At 50.9% G+C, this 12,235-nt stretch overlaps 1 protein-coding gene across 4 annotated transcripts in view; it reads right to left on the reverse strand.

Moving 5' to 3' along the window:
- The window catches only part of CCDC14 (coiled-coil domain containing 14), an 85,386-nt gene that overhangs the window by 15,140 nt on the left and 58,011 nt on the right, over window positions 1-12,235 (reverse strand). The gene's annotated exons all lie outside the window — the stretch shown is intronic.

The raw sequence follows: 12,235 nt of genomic DNA on the forward strand, positions 1-12,235 counted from the left end.
CTGTGTATAAGCCTCACAAATAACAGAACTAAGCCAACGGGCTAAAGTGTTTTTGTTGGCAGGCCAACCCCTCTTGTGAAAACCGAAGAGAACAAACAACGAATCAGACCTCCTAATGGAACCCATCCAGTCCACATAAACTCTGAGAGCCCGGACAACATCTAAGGAAGCCTCTCCAGCCGAAAGATCAGGTGACTGAAAAGCTGGAACAACAATTTCCTGATTAATGTGGAATTTGGAAACTACCTTAGGCAGAAAATCAGGACGAGTGCTAAGCACTGCTCTGTCCTGGTGAAAAACCAGAAAAGGAGGGCGACACGAAAGTGCCCCCAATTCTGACACCCTCCTGGCTGAAGCAATTGCCAGGAGGAACACAGTCTTGAACGTTAGCCACTTGAGCTCCACAGACTCCAAAGGCTCAAAAGGAGGACCCTGCAGGGCCCAAAGAACCACCGCCAAATCCCACGGGGCCACAGGAGGCACAAAGGGTGGCTGGAGTCTTAGAACACTCTGGAAAAAGGTGTGCACGTCCGGTAAAGTAGCAATCATGCGTTGAAACCAAACCGACAAAGCAGACACATGCACCTTCAGTGAGGAAAGACGTAATCCTAAATCCAAACCCGACTGAAGAAAAGCCAGAATCCTTGAAACCCTGAACACTTGGGGATCATAGTTTCTGGACTCGCACCACTGAAAGTAAGTGTGCCACACTCTGTGGTAAACCCGTGCGGAAGCAGGCTTGCGTGCCCTCAGCATGGTGGTAATAACGGAGCTAGAAAAGCCCCGGGACCTTAGGATGGCTGTCTCAAGAGCTACGCCGTCAAAGACAGTCGACCCAGATCCGGGTGAAGGCAGGGCCCTTGAGACAACAGGTACCGCCGCTGAGGTAGAAGGTACGGAACGTCGATGGACAGACTCCGCAGATCGGAGTACCATGGGTGTCTTGGCCACGCTGGGGCCACCAGTACCAGAGTGCCTCCGTCCTGTTTGAACTTGCACAGGACCCGAGGTAGCAGGGATATCGGAGGGAACAGATATGCCAACTAAAACGTCCATTTTACCGACAGAGCGTCCACCAGGCTGGCGCCGGCGTCCCTTGTCCTTGACCCGTACACTGGCAACTTGTAATTGTGACGAGAGGCCATCAGGTCCAGCTCTGGCAGCCCCCATTTGTCCACGAGTGGTTATAATACCTCTGGATGAAGCGACCATTCCCCGGGATGCACGTCGTAATGGCTGAGGAAGTCCGCTTCCCAATTGAGGACTCCGGGGATGAAGACTGCCAAAATCACTGGAAGGTAGCACTCCATCCAAGTTAGGATGTGAGACAACTCCGCCATCGCAGCCCTGTTGCGAGTTCCTCCCTGGTGATTGATGTACGCCACCGTGGTGGCGTTGTCGGATGCACCTGTATTGCCCTTCCTTGAAGAGCGGTGCCGGACGACTGTAGAGCCCTGTACATGGCTCTCAGTTCCAGAATATTGATGGGAAGAGCGGCTTCCTCCGCTGTCTAGCGGCCCTGAAGTGACAACGAGCCTGTCACCGCCCCCCAACCCCGGAGACTGGAATCCGTCATGAGCAGAACCCAGTCCAGGATCCAAAAGGGGCGCCCTTTGAGGAGATGGGCTGTCTGCAGCCACCAAGCCAGGGACAGCCGTACCTCCGGAGCCAACACCAGCATCTGAGACTGGATCCTGTGTGGTAACCTGTTCCATTCCGATAGAATCAGCCTCTGCAGGGGCCTGGAATGGTACTGGGCAAATTCCACCATGTCGAATGCCGACACCATGGACCCCAGAACTCTCATTGCGGAGTGTACCGACACTATGCCACTGCTCAGGCAACTGTGTATCCGTAGCTGTAGTGAGGAGATCTTTTCCGGAGTCAAAAAGATCCGTTGCTGACGAGAGTCTAACAGGGCCCCCAAATGAACCATCCGCTGTGATGGAATCAGGGAGGACTTTCTCCAGTTTATCAACCATCCGTGCGCTTGCAGACAAATGATTGTCAGGTGGAGATGTTGAAGCAGTACCTCCGGGGAGCTCGCCAGCAAGAGGAGGTCGTCCAAATACGGTAACAGCCGTTCACCTTGGCTCCGAAGGTGGGCAGCCATAACTGCCATCACCTTGGTGAACACCCTCAGTGCTGTGAAGAGACCAAAGGGTAGAGCCCTGAACTGGTAGTAATGGTGTAATATAGCGAACCGCAGATACCACTGATGTGAAGTTGGTAGGCATCTTGGATATCCAGGGAGACCATGTAATCCCCCGGTTCCATCGCCAGAATGATGGAACGCAAAGTTTCCATCCTGAACTTGGGAACTCTAAACTTGTTCAGAGACTTCAAATTGAGGATGGGGCGATGGGAGCCATTGGGTTTCTGCACCAGAAACAGCGTAGAGTAGTACCTCTTCCCACATTGAGGCTGTGGCACGGGTACAATGACCCCTGCAGTCAGCAAGGACTCTATAGCTACCTGAATCTGCAAAGCCTTGGTTTTGTCCTGAGAAGGACTCGTGCAGAAAAACTGATGGGGCGGTCTATGCCGAAAAGACAGGGTGTACCCCTGGGAGACCACTTCTCGAACCCAGGCGTCTGGTGGTACTTAGCCAGCACTGGGCGAATTGAAGTAGTCGGCCTCCCACTCTGGGGTCCCCAGAGGGAGGCCCGTCCCATCAGGCGGACTGCTTATCTTCCTGTTTGGAAGAAGGGCGCCTAGCACTACAGGCTTCCTTTTTGGGTTTAGAGGTGGTCTTAGCCACCGACTGCCTCGGGAAGGATTGACCTTTTGCCTTACCCTGAACCTGAAAGGAACGAAAAGCCGAGCTCCGGACCTTGGCAGGTATTGCAGCTGAAGGCAGGAAAGCTGACTTGGATTTAACCAGAGTATCCACTATTTTGTCCAAGTCCGGACCAAATAGCAATTTTCCATTAAAGGGTAAGGCCTCCAGGCCTTTCTTTGAATCAGCATCCGCTCTCCAGGACCTCAGCCATAAGAATCGGCGGGCAGACACTGCTGCAGCCGATACTCGAGAGGTCAGCAGACTAGCATCCAAAGAAGCTTCTCCAATGTAGGAAGCAGCGCCTCTCATCTGTCCTAAAAACGCTCTCTGGACATCCGGAGCATCGTCCGGAAAGGTATCCTCTAATGCGTTGGCCCAACCGTCAATGGCCTTGGCCACCCAGGAGATGGCCATGGACGGGCGGGCCACCACCCCTGAGAGGGAGTAAATGGACTTTAAGCAAGTCTCAATTTTTCTGTCCGTGGGATCCTTCAGCGAGGATATAGATGGTAATGGCAGAGTAGCGCTCCCGATTAAGCGGGTGACAAGGGAATCCACCGCCGGTGGAGTTTCCCATTTTTTACAATGTGCCTCAGGAAAAGAGAATTAGCAGCCAACCGCTACTGAGGCAAGAATCTCTTACTGGGCGCCTGCCAAGCCACTGCCATATGATCCGTCAATTGATCAGACAGGGGAAACACCACAGAAGCCACCTTAGCCTTTTTGAAACTAGGATACTTCGACTTAGGAGCTGGTGCCTCATCCTCTATTAGAAGAATGGCTCGCACATTAATGGACGACTTGGTATCTACCTCCTGGACCGAGGTGTCCGTGTCAACATGTATCTCCCCATCACCCGAGGACCCATCAGTGTCTGATAAATTCGCCGCCTGCACCATTAGTGTGCGTTTTGACGCCCTTGAAGGCATGCCACTCTGCAACATTGACTGAAAAGCCGAAGACGCGTCTCTGGCAGCAGTCCAGGGAGGTCCCCAGAGTCCGGCTAGTAAGGAGTCTGGTCTCCCGCCACAATCCCCAGTGCAGTACTGGCGTCGCGGCGCCAGCGGAGAGTAGGAGCGGCAGCGTGGACGTCTGTATAGACAGTCCGTCACTGCCGCTCTGAAGAGCCAAGTCCAACAAAAAAAATGTATTAACTGACTCTAAAAAAAAAAAAAAAAAGCTTTTTGGGGGCTGCTCCTGCAGCCCCCTAAACTGAGGTGCCTGAGGCTCGGGGACGGGGTATAGAGGAGGAATGGACCCAAGTGTATCCTGGGAGCAGCTAAAGCTTTAACTGCGTGGTGCCCGTGGATCCAGATCCAGTATACCCCACGGTCAACACTGTGGGCCCCCTATGGACCCTGAAGTAGAAATCCTAACAACAGGGAGACTAAGGCACCACTCTAGAACACTTCCGGTGAGTGGACCCAACCTAATGGCCACATTTTAAAAGAGCCCCCCACCCCTGTGAGAGACAAACATCTGGGGATAAGTCCTGGCAAAGTGCAAATATATACACTGGCTTCCAGCTAACCCTTGCCAACAGCTGAAAAACGGACGACCATCTGAGAGGACTACAGAACAGTACTACCCTCTGTGGCTACCGCGCTGGCCGCTGCTCACAATTTGGGAAAACGCAGACAAAAGGGTGGAGGGATATACAACCCCCCCATCCATATACGTGCTCAATCTGTTGCCCTCTCTAAGGTAACCAACAATTCCCTGCTCCAAGGCTGCTGACTCTGACTAACACCACGCTCTCCATCCCCTCTACCGTTCTGGGTGTAATATACAGCAATTCGGTGTCTATATCTACAAGTGGCAACGTCGTCTAATTCACATACCACATTTCTATTATATTATCTCTATTTCTCATTGACAGACCTTTAGTATCCATACACGAAACCATGGAGAAACAGGTTGGGAGAATGCCTCGTGGTCCTAAAGGCTCTCAGAACGTCAAGTCCAAAGCTGGAGAAGAGATAAAGCTACAACTTCTGACTCATCTCACTCCCCAGCCTCTCCCAAGGGAGATGACTCGGTAGATGCATTATTCGACACTACCAAATATAGCTCTCTGTCTGTGAAAAGGGCCAAAGAAATATCTGAAATAATCTCCCCTCTTCTGGATATTAAACTAGCCCCTCTGACAGAGGCAATCAATTCTGCCACCATGCAGATTTCACAACACACTAAACGGTTAACTGAGGCCGAAGATCGTATCTCTACCCTGGAAGATTATTTACATGAGGCCAAATCACAACTGCAATCTCAAGACTCAAACCTAGCCGCTCTAAATGACAAAATTGAAGATTTGGAAAAACGCAACAGAAGAAACAATCTTCGCCTCATTGGTCTCCCGGAAACGGTGCGATCCAAAGATCTTCTTTCCTTGGTCTCTAACTGGCTCCGAGACCCTGGGAGTCACATCAGTACCGTCAACATGCATGGTAGAACGGGCACACCGTATCGGACCAGAACGCCAGTCCTCACAACAACGACCCAGACCAGTCATTTTTAAGCTACTAAACTACCTTGACAAGGTGAAACTTCTGGAAGCATATAGCAAACAAGTTAATCTCTGCTATGATGGATACAAATTACTTCTTTTTCAAGACTTTTCTTTCCAAGCATCATCAAGACGACGAGAATTTTCCCCAGTATGTAAGGAACTCTTCTCGAAAGGAATCCGTTTTGCCCTACTGTATCCCGCAAAGCTACGGGTTATAAACCCCGGAAAGCCATACTACTTTGACTCCCCGACACGGCAAAGACCTTCCTTACTTCTTTGAATTCTGCTTCTCCTGGTTCACAGATGGATGACAATGACTGACCACATAGAAGATTGATAAGTATCGTTTAGATATCTGTCTTTTATAGTTACGTTCATGCCTATAATATTGCTATTGCGGCTTAATACGGTATTCTTAATATTATTGATGTTGTTGAGATACAATGTTTTATATTTACCCTGGGTAATTAAGTGGAGTGGGTCCATTCTCTCACTCGTGTTCTTTTCTCACTACTTACTAATTTTCTCTAAACAAGAAATTTTTCTTTTTATGTAATGACGATATTTGAAATAGTCCTTTTGGGTTAAAAAAAAAATTGTAAAAGTTTTGACAGGTCACAATTTGTTTGAATTACTGGTAACATTACACACACTGAGGTACACAATTATATATCACAAAGTTTAACGTTCATGTTTCTTAAAATTCTAAACGACTTTGCTAGCTGGGACGGGCGGATCGTGTTTATAATGTGGCTTCGCCCTTCTTACTTCCATAGACTGGGTATTGGTTGATGTCAGTGACACCTGATGGTGCTGTTTCTGACACAGTTGCCAAAAATACTTTCAAACTAGTCTCTTGGAACGTGGAAGGGTTGAATACCCCAATTAAAAGAAAGAATATTAAAACATTTAAATAAATTTCGCCCTGATGTGGTGTTCTTGCAAGAGACACATTGGAAAGCGGATGATCCTAACACATTAAAAGACACCTGGATTAGTGAATACAAATGCGCATCTTTTGTCACAAAATCCTGTGGCGTACTTATTTTATTTGGCAAATCTTTACATTAAGAGATTAAAGATGAATGGATAGACTCTGAGGGAAGATTTATATTCTTAAAAGTTGATATTGAACACAAAATGTTTACTTTGGCCTGTGTTTACGCCCCTACAGGCCCAAACGCCACCTTTTTTTCAGACATATTTGTTCATTTACAGTGCTGGATAGAGGGCTTTTTAATTTTTGGTTGCGATCTAAATGCTATTCTTGACTCTTCCTTAGATACCTCAGGTGGTCCTAGACAAATGGAATTCTCGTAATGCTCCACCCACATTATCTTTAATGATTGAGTCACTGCAATTATTAGACCCATGACGATTTTTACACCATCTTTCTAGAGAATTTTCTTTTTTTTCACACCCACATAAATCTTTCTTTAGACTAGACTATTGGCTCATATCAAACTCATTGTTACATAGTGTCAAAGATTCAAAGATCGCCGAAATCCTCCTCTCTGACCACACACCCATTAGTCTCACAATATATTTAAATTCACCATGCTACAGCTATTTCAATTGGAGATTTCCTGACTACCTAGCCTCCTCTGACGACATTAAAAATCATCTACTCCAATCTTTTCATAATTACACACAAAATAACCAAGCTCATACTGAGAACAAAAAGAGATATAGTAAGAACTTACCTTTGTTATCTCTGTTTCTACGAAGTCCATAGGGTCCACAGGGTTGACCTTGGGGTATAGCTGGATCTGGATCCACGGGCACCACGCAGTTAAAGCTTTAGCTGCTCCCAGGATGCACTTGGGTCCATCCTCCTCTATACCCTGCCCCCGAGCCACAGCACCTCAGTTGGTAAGCAGCTAAGGCAGGAGGAGGAGACTAAACAGAGAGAAGGAAGACTGGAACACACAAGAAACCATACTCACAGAAATGGGAGACGGAAAAACCGGTGACCAGCCACACAGCCCATTTGAAGCCAGGTGCGTCAGAGCGGGCGCCCTGTGGACCCTATGGACTTCCTAGAAACAGATAAAGGTAAGTTCTTACCATCTCTCTTGTTTTCTACTTCAGGGTCCATAGGGGGTCCACAGGGTTGAGCTTGGGGATGTCCCAAAGCAGTTCAACTAAGGGCGGGGACACTCCTGTGCTGAAAGGAGCACCCGGCATCCGAAGGATGCATCCTGAGAGGCGAAGGTGTCAAACGTATAGAACCTCAAAAACGTTTGAATTGAAGACCAAGTGGCCGCCTTACACAGCTGAACAGCAGAGGCGCCACGTCTAGCAGCCCAAGAGGGACCCACAGAACGAGTGGAGTGAGCCTTAACAGAGGCTGGCACAGGTAAACTCTCCTGTGCATAAGCCTCACAAATAACTGAACGAAGCCAACGGGCTAACGTTTGCTTGTTGGCAGGCCAACCCCTCTTGTGAAAACCGAAGAGGACAAACAATGAATCAGACTTCCTAACCGAAGCAGTCCGGTCCGCATAGATTCTAAGCGCCCGGACTACATCTAAGGAAGCCTCACCAGCTGAAAGATCAGGTGACTGAAAAGCTGGCACAACTAGTTCCTGATTAATGTGGAATTTTCAGACCACTTTGGGCAAAAACTCAGGACGAGTTCGGAGCACCGCACTGTCCTGGTGAAAAATCAGAAAAGGAGGGCGACAGGAAAGCGCCCCCAACTCAGACACCCTCCTGGCAGATGCAATTGCCAGGAGAAAAACTGTCTTAAACGTTAGCCACTTGAGTTCCACCGACTCAAGCGGCTCAAAAGGAGGACCCTGCAAGACCTGTAGCACCACCGCCAAGTCCCAAGGAGCCACAGGAGGCACGAAGGGAGGCTGGATCCTGAGAACACCCTGGAAAAAGGTGTGAACATCTGGCAGTGTGGCAATCCGTCGCTGAAACCACATGGACAAAGCAGACACATGAACCTTCAGAGAGGCAAGGCGTAAGCCAAGGTCCAAACCCGATTGAAGGAACTCCAAGATTCTGGAAACCCGGAACACTTGAGGATCATAGTTTCTGAATTCACACCACTGAAAGTAAGTGCGCCACACCCTGTGGTAAATCCGTGCGGAAGCAGGCTTGCATGCTCTAAGCATGATACCAATGACCGAACTGGAGAAACCCCTAGACCTCAAGACGGCTGTCTCAAGAGCCACGCCGTCAGAGACAGCCGACCCAGATCCGGGTAAAGGCAGGGCCCTTGAGACAACAGGTCCCGACGCTGAGGAAGAAGGTATGGAGCGTCGATGGAGAGGCACCTCAGATCGGAGTACCAAGGACGTCTGGGCCACGCCGGAGCTACCAGCACGAGCGTGCCGCCGTCCTGCTTGAATTTCCGCAGAACCCGAGGAAGTAGGGATATCGGAGGAAACAGATACGCCAGGTGAAACGTCCATTTCACCGACAGTGCGTCTACCAGACAGGCGCCTGCGTCTCTTGTCCTTGACCCGTAAACGGGCAACTTGTGATTGTGACGGGAGGCCATCAAGTCCAGCTCCGGCAACCCCCACCTGTCCACGAGTAGCTGAAACACCTCTGGGTGACGCGACCATTCCCCGGGATGCACGTCGTGACGGCTGAGGAAGTCCGCCTCCCAAATGAGGACTCCGGGAATGAAGACTGCCGAGATCGCTGGAATGTGACACTCCGCCCAAGCAAGGATGTGAGACACCTCCGACATCGCTGCCCGACTGCGAGTTCCTCCTTGGTGGTTGATATATGCCACCGTGGTGGCATTGTCGGACTGCACCTGAACCGCCCTTCCGTGAAGAGTGGGACCGGACGACTGCAGGGCCCTGTATACTGCCCGCAGTTCCAGAATGTTGATGGGAAGAAGTGCTTCTTCCGCAGACCAACGACCCTGAAGCGACAACGAGCCGGTCACTGCCCCCCAACCCCGGAGACTGGCATCCGTCGTGAGCCAACCCAGTCCGGGATCCAAAAGGGGCACCCCTCGACCAGATGAGCTGTCTGAAGCCACCAAGCCAAAGACTGCCGAACCTCCGGGGACAACACCAGCATCTGAGAGCGGATCCGGTGAGGTAACCCGATCCATTCCTATAGAATCAGCCTCTGCAGGGACCGGGAATGGAACTGGGCAAATTCCATCATGTCGAATGTCGACACCATGGAGCCCAGAACTCTCATAGCCGAATGGACCGACAGGCGGCAACTGCTCAGGCAACTGTGTATCCACAGCTGTAGGGAGGAGACCATCTCCGGGGTCAGGAAAATCCTTTGCTGACGAGAATCCAGCAGGGCTCCCAAATGAACCATCCGCTGAGATGGAATCAGGGAGGACTTTTTCCAATTTATCAGCCACCCGTGCACTTGCAGGCAAGCGATCGTCAGGTGGAGATGCTGAAGCAGTACCTCCGGGGAGCTCGCCAGCAACAGGAGGTCGTCCAGATACGGCAGCAGCCGTTCATTCTGGTTCCGAAGATGTGCAGCCATGACTGCCATAATCTTTGTGAATACCCTCGGTGCCGTGGAGAGGCCAAAGGGTAGCGCCCGGAACTGATAGTGGTGTTGAAGGATAGCGAACCTCAGATACCGCTGGTGCGAAGGTGCTATCGGAACATGGAGGTAGGCGTCCTGGATATCCAGGGACACCATGTAATCCCCAGGCTCCATCGCCAGAGTGATGGAACGTAACGTTTCCATCCTGAACTTGGGAACCCTGAGGAATTTGTTCAGAGACTTCAAGTTGAGGATAGGGCGATGAGAACCATTGGGTTTCTGCACCAGAAACAAAGAAGAATAGTACCCCGTCCCTCGTTGTAATTGAGGAACGGGAACAATGACCCCTGCTTTCAGCAAGGACTCTATAGCTTCCTGAATCTGTAAAGTCTTGGTCTTGTCCTGAGAAGGACTCGTGCAGAAAAACCGGTGGGGCGGTCTGTGCCGAAAAGACAGGGCGTACCCCTGGGAGACCACTTCTCGAACCCAGGCATCCGTGGTGGTATTGTGCCAGCACTGGGCAAATAGAAGAAGTCGGCCTCCCACTCTGGGGTCCCCCAGAGGGAGACCCGTCCCATCAGGCAGAAGGTTTATCTTCCTGTTTGGAAGAAGGGCGGCTGGCACTCCAGGCCTGCTTCTTGGGCTTAGAAGCGGCCTTGGTCGCCGACTGCCCCGGGAAGGACTGACCTTTGGCCTTGCCCTGAACCCGAAAGGACCGAAAAGCAGAGCTCCGTACCTTAGAAGGTGCAGAAGCCGAAGGGGGGAAGGCAGATTTAGATTTAGCCAGAGTATCCACTATTTTGTCCAAGTCCGGACCAAATAGCAGTTCTCCATTGAAAGGCAAGGCCTCCAGGCCCTTCTCTGAATCCGAGTCCGCTCTCCAGGACCTCAGCCATAAGGATCGGCGGGCAGACACCGCTGCAGCCGATACCCGAGAAGTCAGCAGACTAGCATCCAAAGAGGCTTCTCCGATGTAGGAAGCAGCGTCCCTCATCTGTCCCAACAACGCCCTCTGGACATCCGGAGCGTCGTCCGGAAAGATATCCTCCAAGGTGTTGGCCCATCCCTCAATGGCCTTGGCCACCCAGGAGATGGCCATGGATGGTCGGGCCACTGCACCTGAGAGGGAGTAAATAGACTTCAAGCAAGTCTCCACTTTCCTGTCCGTGGGATCCTTCAGCGAGGATATAGACGGCAATGGCAAAGTAGCGCTCCGTATTAAACGGGTGACGTGAGAATCCACCGCCGGTGGAGTTTCCCATTTCTTACAATGTGCCTCAGGAAAGGGGTAATTAGAAGCCAACCGCTTCTGAGGTAGGAATCTCTTACTGGGCGCCTGCCAAGCCACCGCCATATGATCCGTCAACTGATCAGACAGGGGAAACACCGCAGAAGCCACCTTAGTTTTTTTTAAAACTAGGAAACTTCGACTTAGGAGCTGGGGCCTCATCCTCTATCAAGAGAATGGCACGCACCGCCCTAACCAGTGCTCGCACATTAATGGACGATTTGGTATCCACTTCCTGGACCGATGTGTCCGAGTCCGTGTCGTCATGTACCTCCCCATCATCTGAGGACCCCTCCGAGTCCGATACTTGTGCTGCCTGCGCCATTAGTGGGCGTTTTGATGCCCTGGAAGGCATGTCAGTCTGCAACATAGACTGAAAAGCCGAAGACGCGGCCGCCAAATTTTGTACGGAGCTGGAGAGCACATCCACCCAGGGTGGAGGAGCCGCCAGAGGGGCCTGGAAAGGCACCACAGACTGCTGCGTCACCGGGGAAGCCTGTACATACATAGGCAACCCCACATAAGGTCCAACCGACTGAGACCCTGGGGGGCTGCGCAATAAGTGCGGAACACCCGGGGAATGGGGGATGGCCGGCTGGGACAACGCCCTAACAGGAACCGCAGTCGGTACCGACAGACGGTCTGCAATAGACGCCAGCACCTGAGAAAACATCGCCCATGGTGGCTCCTGCGCTATAGGAGGTTGTGAGGGGCCAGGAATCACCTGGCACCGTCTACACAGGCCATCCAGTGACAAAACCTCCTTATCCACTCCTGCAGAACTGCGTCCACAAGAGACCAACATCGGAGCCACGGAGTGCTCAATCTCCTCGTCCGACATGACAAAATATATTTTACAAATAAATATATCTGGCAACAGAGCCGAAACAAGCACACTCACCAGTGTGCTGAACAACAGCCCACAATATGGTACTGTGTAGCGTACAACTGTATGTGAAGGACCTCACAAATACGTGATTTATATAGGTCTGTAGAAACGCCCCTCCCCCACAAATAAGCACAGGCAGCACTAGCAAAAGTCACATACCATGCAGAGAAGATATATTCACTGCACCTTTCCACTATAATCAACCTGCCCAGATTCAGTGTCTGGGAGGGCTATAGTGCTGTGTACGCTGTCCTTGATCAGGGGAGAGGTACACAGGGG

This window comes from Taudactylus pleione, unplaced genomic scaffold (assembly GCF_031769625.1).
Source record: "Taudactylus pleione unplaced genomic scaffold, aTauple2 ptg000977l, whole genome shotgun sequence".
In the NCBI taxonomy this organism is placed as follows: domain Eukaryota; kingdom Metazoa; phylum Chordata; class Amphibia; order Anura; family Myobatrachidae; genus Taudactylus; species Taudactylus pleione.